This window comes from Phyllobates terribilis, unplaced genomic scaffold, assembly GCF_046119375.1.
Source record: "Phyllobates terribilis strain yellow unplaced genomic scaffold, ASM4611937v1 Scaffold_4__5_contigs__length_816908805, whole genome shotgun sequence".
Taxonomy (NCBI): domain Eukaryota; kingdom Metazoa; phylum Chordata; class Amphibia; order Anura; family Dendrobatidae; genus Phyllobates; species Phyllobates terribilis.
Window position 1 is genome coordinate 675,311,288 of NW_027362764.1, and position 6,789 is coordinate 675,318,076.

The 6,789-nt window shown below is 51.3% G+C and overlaps 4 pseudogenes; all 4 read right to left on the bottom strand.

Moving 5' to 3' along the window:
* Nucleotides 1-2,388: 2,388 nt before the first annotated feature.
* LOC141267395 (5S ribosomal RNA) lies at nt 2,389-2,508 on the bottom strand (annotated as a pseudogene).
* A 1,502-nt stretch (nt 2,509-4,010) lies between these two features.
* LOC141269814 (5S ribosomal RNA) lies at nt 4,011-4,130 on the bottom strand (annotated as a pseudogene).
* A 620-nt stretch (nt 4,131-4,750) lies between these two features.
* On the bottom strand, nt 4,751-4,870 carry LOC141269163 (5S ribosomal RNA; annotated as a pseudogene).
* Nucleotides 4,871-5,822: 952 nt separating this feature from the next.
* On the bottom strand, nt 5,823-5,942 carry LOC141267673 (5S ribosomal RNA; annotated as a pseudogene).
* Nucleotides 5,943-6,789: the final 847 nt, after the last annotated feature.

The window sequence follows — 6,789 nt, forward strand, 5'->3', positions numbered from 1 at the left end:
AGTTTGCAACCTGATGGAGGTCTGTATAGATGGATTAATAGAACAAGTCCCACACACAGCTAGAAGCCCAATATTTTTTCAGAGGGAGATGCAGAAAAAAATATATTCAGTTTGCAACCTGATGGAGGTCTGTATAGATGGATTAATAGAACAAGTCCCACACACAGCTAGAAGCCCAATATTTTTTCAGAGGTAGATGCAGAAAAAAATATATTCAGTTTGCAACCTGATGGAGGTCTGTATAGATGGATTAATAGAACAAGTCCCACACACAGCTAGAAGCCCAATATTTTTTCAGAGGTAGATGCAGAAAAAAATATATTCAGTTTGCAACCCGATGGAGGTCAGTATAGATGGACTAATACAACAAGTCCCACACACAGCTAGAAGCCCAATATTTTTTCAGAGGTAAATGCAGAAAAAAATATATTCAGTTTGCAACCTGATGGAGGTCTGTATAGATGGATTAATAGAACAAGTCCCACACACAGCTAGAAGCCCAATATTTTTTCAGAGGTAGATGCAGAAAAAAATATATTCAGTTTGCAACCTGATGGAGGTCTGTATAGATGGATTAATAGAACAAGTCCCACACACAGCTAGAAACCCAATATTTTTTCAGAGCTAGATGCAGAAAAAAATTATATTCAATTTGCAACCTGATGGAGGTCAGTATAGATGGACTAATAGAATGATGCTATGCCCAAAAGATTTTACTTCACTAGGTGCAGTAAAAAAATTGGTATTCTATACACAGGTGGTATATCTTGCATCACAGATAGGCTACTCCACTGACTAACACACTCTGCAATAGGCCAAAAAGGATTAGCTTTGCTAGATTCAGCCAAATGCTGTGAAAAAAACTTGCACAGCACTGGCACAGACCTGCCTGGCAAAAACTGATAGGAACTGATGTAACCTAGTCCTGAAAAGGACTCCAATTACAATTAGTCTTTACTCCCACAATCTATCTATTTAAGAGCACAGACCTGCCTGATAAAAGTCGTAGGAAATGCTGTAACCTAGTCCTTAAAAGGACTGCAATCACAACTATTCCCTACTCCCAAGCTATCTGTAGATTTGTGCGAAAATTGGCTTGAAATTAACAAGGTATAGCGCACACAGCAACAGCGGTGCCGTCTAACACGCAGCTGCAGCAGTGAGAAAATGGTGGCGACGGGGAAAATGGCTTGGTCTTATAGGGCAAGGACATGTTACATACACTGCCAATGACACATGCCCTTGCTTGTGTGAAAAAAAGCACTTCGCTCCGTGTGTGCGCTGCTGATAGGCTGACAGATTGCACCTCCCCACTGCAAATGCAGGAAAGAGAAAAAAAAATGGAGATCTTCATTGTTCCTGCAGAGATCCATCCCCTGCCCCTCATCCGACCCCGCTGTACACTCAAACTGCGTATTAACATTAATTTTCATCATTACTGAGAAAAAATCCAGTTATGATTTTCGTGCACGAACAGTTATCGAACATAACCTCGAAGAGCCGAATTTTTCTCAAATTGTTCGTGTTCGCCGAACGGCTCGAACACCGCCCAAAACAGCTCTAATTTGAGATTGGCGAACAGTTCGAGTAGAACAACGCTCATCTCTAGACACAAATCCCCACTCAGAGCCGCTGAGCTCACTGATCGGCTGCAGCGCTGTCGACGGAACGTCAGCTTCACGGCCAATACCACAGGCCGGGAGCAGAGGCGAGACTCACCGGTAGACCCGGGTAGGGTGAGCAGAGCGCGGTTAGTTGCTTTCTAATAGCCTGCAGCCGGGGATTAACTTTTAATGAAAGGGAACAATCCCTTTGACTGTCTGCAGCGCGCCACACCTAGGAAGTGCACTCTCACACACAAGCCAGCATGCACACGTGCTCGCACGTGACAACACCCCCTATCTGCCCCTACAACCTCTCCGTCACCATGCGTCAGAATCTCCAGCCTGTTTTATGATTTCAGGGCCCTAGCAGGAATCACCCCCCCCCTCCCCAATTCCTTCCGCACCTTCCTTACACTTTGTCAGCCGTCTGGCTTGGTTACACAAGCTTCTTTGCAGAGAAACATGTTACTTTGCTGGCCCTTTCTAGGCGGCCGGCATCCAAATCCTTCCCTGGGCACGTGCTGAAAGCCTGGCCCCTTCACGGCCCCGGGTGCTTTTAACGTCATCATTTCCACACGGCGAACTGCGGAGTCAATAAGCACTCCTAGCCGTGGCAAGGAGCTCGGTGTCAGTACTGCGTGAAGGCGGCGGGGTAACGTACTTAGCTGCCAACTGGCTCAGAGGCCTTGGGGCTTCCATCATCTAAGTTACTTAAGGTCGGTGTCCGGCAAGGCGCCGTTCTATGCTGGCCGAGCTGGGCAGTAGGGCAAAACGTCATCAAAATGGTCTACAGCACCTGGTGTTCCCAGTAGGTCTCCCATCCAAGTACTGTCCGAGCCCAGCCCTGCTTTGCTTTCGAGATCAGACGAGATCGGGCGTATCCAAGGTGGTATGGCCAGTAGACGCTGCTCTATCCATCGCCCGGCCAGCCTTTCTCAGGATCGCTTGGTGGCGAGCAATCTGGCCGTGACGGGGCAGGCTCCGAAGGGTCCATGCAAAGGCTGTGCCGTCCCTACAGGTGTGGTTTGTTTAGCAGTGATTCACCCGCCGCATCAGGTGTCTTCAAAAATGTCTCGGCGCAGGGTCTCCTGCATTCTAAACCCTTCATCGCGGTAATGTGACAGAAAGAGCAAGCTGGACCCGTAACTTGGGGGCGGAGCGAGACGTCCAGGGGTGAATGAAGGAAGAGGGTGAGATGGTTGCCAGTGAATTTGAGCTGCTCTTCAGGGGGGAGGGTCGTGTTGCCTGCAAAGGTCTTCTGCTTGGGGTTACCGGTGGTTGCCTCCAGCCACGCGGGACACGCTGGTCCTTGTGAAAAGGAGCCTAGTATTAAAAGTAAAGAAGCAAAAATGCTGGAGGCCCACGGTGATCAGAAGGATGCTGGTATTTTGCAGAGATGAAATAGCGCAAGAGAGAAAGCAAATGAAATAAAGAGAATGAATGTGTGCACTTGTGAAAGGGAATGGGAAAAAGGCATAGAAGAGAGTGCCCCCTGCTGGTGGAAGGAAAGAAAAAGCAAAAGCCTACAGCACCTGGTATTCCCAGGCGGTCTCCCATCCAAGTACTAACCAATTTTTTTGCTGGCTTCCTTAAAAGTTCTTGTAGACACAACGCGCCACTCAGAGACGCTGAGCTCACTGATCGGCTGCAGCGCTGTCGACGGAACTTCTGCTTCACGGCCAATGCCACAGGCCGAGAGCAGAGGCGAGACTCACCGGTAGACCCGGGTAGGGTGAGTAGAGCGCGGTTAGTTGCTTTCTAATAGCCTGCAGCCGGGGATTAACTTTTAATGAAAGGGAACAATTCCTTTGACTGTCTGCAGCGCGCCACACCTAGGAAGCGCACTCTCACACACAAGCCAGCATGCACCCGTGCTCGCCCGTGACAACACCCCCTATCTGCCCCTACATCCTCTCCGTCACCATGCGTCAGACTCTCCTGCCTGTTTTATGATTTCAGGGCCCTAGCAGGAATCACCCCCCCCCCTCCCCAATTCCTTCCGCACCTTCCTTGCCTTCCTTGCACTGACGTTAGCTCTTTGTCAGCCGTCTGGCTTGGTTACACAAGCTTCTTTGCAGAGAAACATGTTACTTCTGCTGGCCCTCGCTAGGTGGCCGGCATCCAAAACCTTCCCTGGGCACCTGCTGAAAGCCTGGCCCCTTCACGGCCCCGGGTGCTTTTAACGCCATCATTTCCACACGGCGAGCTGCGGAGTCAATAAGCACTCCTAGCCGTGGCAAGGAGCTCGGTGTCAAGCCTGCGTGAAGGCGGCGGGGAGCGTACTTAGCTGCCAACTGGCTCAGAGACCTTGGGGCTTCCATCATCTAAGTTACTTAAGGTTGGTGTCCGGCAAGGCACCGTTCCATGCTAGCCGAGCTGGGCTGTAGGGCAAAACGTCATCAAAATGGTCTACAGCACCCGGTGTTCCCAGGAGGTCTCCCATCCAAGTACTGTCCGAATCCTGCCCTGCTTTGATTTCGAGATCAGACGAGATCGGGCGTATCCAAGCTGGTATGGCCAGTAGACGCTGCTCGATCCATCGCCCGGCCAGCCTTTCTCAGGATCGCTTGGTGGCGAGCAATCTGGCTGTGACGGGGCGGGCTCCGAAGGGTCCATGCAAAGGCTGTGCCGTCCCTACAGGTGTGGTTTGTTTAGCAGTGATTCACGCGCCGCATCAGGTGTCTTCAAAAATGTCTCGGCGCAGGGTCTCCTGCAGGCTAAACCCTTCATCGCGGTAATGTGACAGAAAGAGCAAGCTGGACCCATAACTTGGGGCGGAGCGAGACGTCCAGGGGTGAATGAAGGAAGAGGGTGAGATGGTTGCCAGTGACTTTGAGCTGCTCTTCAGGGGGGAGGGTCGTGTTGCCTGCAAAGGTCTTCTGCTTGGGGTTACCGGTGGTTGCCTCCAGCCACCCGGGAGACGCTGGTCCTGGTGAAAAGGAGCCTAGTATTAAAAGTAAATAAGCAACAATGCTGGAGGCCCACGGTGATCAGAAGGATGCTGGTATTTTGCAGAGATGAAATAGCGCAAGAGAGAAAGCAAATGAAAAAAAGAAAAGAGAATGAATGTGTGCACTTGTGAAAGGGAATGGAAAAAAGGCATAGAAGAGAGTGCCCCCTGCTGGTGGAAGGAAGGAAAAAGCAAAAGCCTATAGCACCTGGTATTCCCAGGCAGTCTCCCATGCAAGTAATCAACCAGGCCCAACCCTGCTTAGCTTCCAAGATCAGACAAGATCGGGCGTGTTCAGGGTGGTGTGGCCATAGTCAGAGACAAGCCTCTCACTTGCTGCTTTTCTACTTTGAAGTCTGGCTGCCGGCTGCCCTTTCCAGTGCTGAGCAAAACCAGGTCCTTTTGTGCTTTCCCTTCTCTTCAATTTTTTTGCTGGCTTCCTTAAAAGGTCTTGTAGACACAACGCCCCACTCAGAGCCGCTGAGCTCACTGATCGGCTGCAGCGCTGTCGACGGAACGTCAGCTTCACGGCCAATGCCACAGGCCGGGAGCAGAGGCGAGACTCACCGGTAGACCCGGGTAGGGTGAGTAGAACGTGGTTAGTTGCTTTCTAATAGCCTGCAGCCGGGGGTTAACTTTTAATGAAAGGGAACAATCCCCTTGACTGTCTGCAGCGCGCCACACCTAGGAAGCGCACTCTCACACACAAGCCAGCATGCACACGTGCTCGCTCGTGACAACACCCCCTATCTGCCCCTACAACCTCTCCGTCACCATGCGTCAGACTCTCCTGCCTGTTTTATGATTTCAGGGCCCTAGCAGGAATCACCCCCCCCCTCCCCAATTCCTTCCGCACCTTCCTTATCTTCCTTGCCTTCCTTGCACAGAGGTTAGCTCTTTGGCAGCCATCTGGCTTGGTTACACAAGCTTCTTTGCAGAGAAACATGTTACTTCTGCTGGCCCTCGCTAGGCGGCCGGCATCCAAAACCTTCCCTGGGCACCTGCCGAAAGTCTGGCCCCTTCACGGCCCCGGGTGCTTTTAACGCCATCATTTCCACACGGCGAGCTGCGGAGTCAAGAAGCACTCCTAGCCGTGGTAAGGAGCTCGGTGTCAGGCCTGCGTGAAGGGCGGCGGGGTAGCGTACTTAGCTGCCAACTGGCTCAGAGGCCTTGGGGCTTCCATCACCTAAGTTACTTAAGGTCGGTGTCCGGCAAGGCGCCGTTCCATGCTAGCCGAGCTGGGCAGTAGGGCAAAACGTCATCAAAATGGTCTACAGCACCCGGAGTTCCCAGGTGGTCTCCCATTCAAGTACTGTCTGAGCCCAGCCCTGCTTTGCTTCCGAGATCAGACGAGATCGGGCGTATCCAAGGTGGTATGGCCAGTAGACGCTTCTCGATCCATCGCCCGGCCAGCCTTTCTCAGAATCGCTTGATGGCGAGCAATCTGGCCGTGACGGGGCGGGCTCCGAAGGGTCCATGCAAAGGCTGTGCCGTCCCTACAGGTGTGGTTTGTTTTGCAGTGATTCAACCGCCGCATCAGGTGTCTTCAAAAATGGCTCGTCGCAGGGTCTCCTGCAGGCTAAACCCTTCATCGCGGTAATGTGACAGAAAGAGCAACCTGGACCCGTAACTTGGGGGCGGAGCGAGACGTCCAGGGGTGAATGAAGGAAGAGGGTGAGATGGTTGCCAGTGACTTTGAGCTGCTCTTCAGGGGGGAGGGTCGTGTTGCCTGCAAAGGTCTTCTGCTTGGGGTTACCGGTGGTTGCCTCCAGCCACCCGGGAGACGCTGGTCCTGGTGAAAAGGTGCCTAGTATTAAAAGTAAACAAGCAACAATGCTGGAGGCCCACGGTGATCAGAAGGATGCTGGTATTTTGCAGAGATGAAATAGCGCAAGAGAGAAAGCAAAGGAAAAAAGAAAAGAGAATGAATGTGTGCACTTGTGAAAGGGAATGGAAAAAAGGCATAAATGAGAGTGCCCCCTGCAGGTGGAAGGAAGGAAAAAGCAAAAGCCTACAGCACCTGGCATTCCCAGGCGGTCTCTGTTAAATGGTTAATTATGGAAATTCATTTGGAATGTTAATCGATAATCATTTTTCTGAGTTCTATGCCTCAGCCATCGTGTCTAGTTGAAATGCGCTATTTGTGTGTGTATTTTTGGTTCACTACCATATGTAGAACAAGTGTCCATACGACTGGCTATAAAAGCCCATGGTACAGAAAGGGGGGGCTCTCTT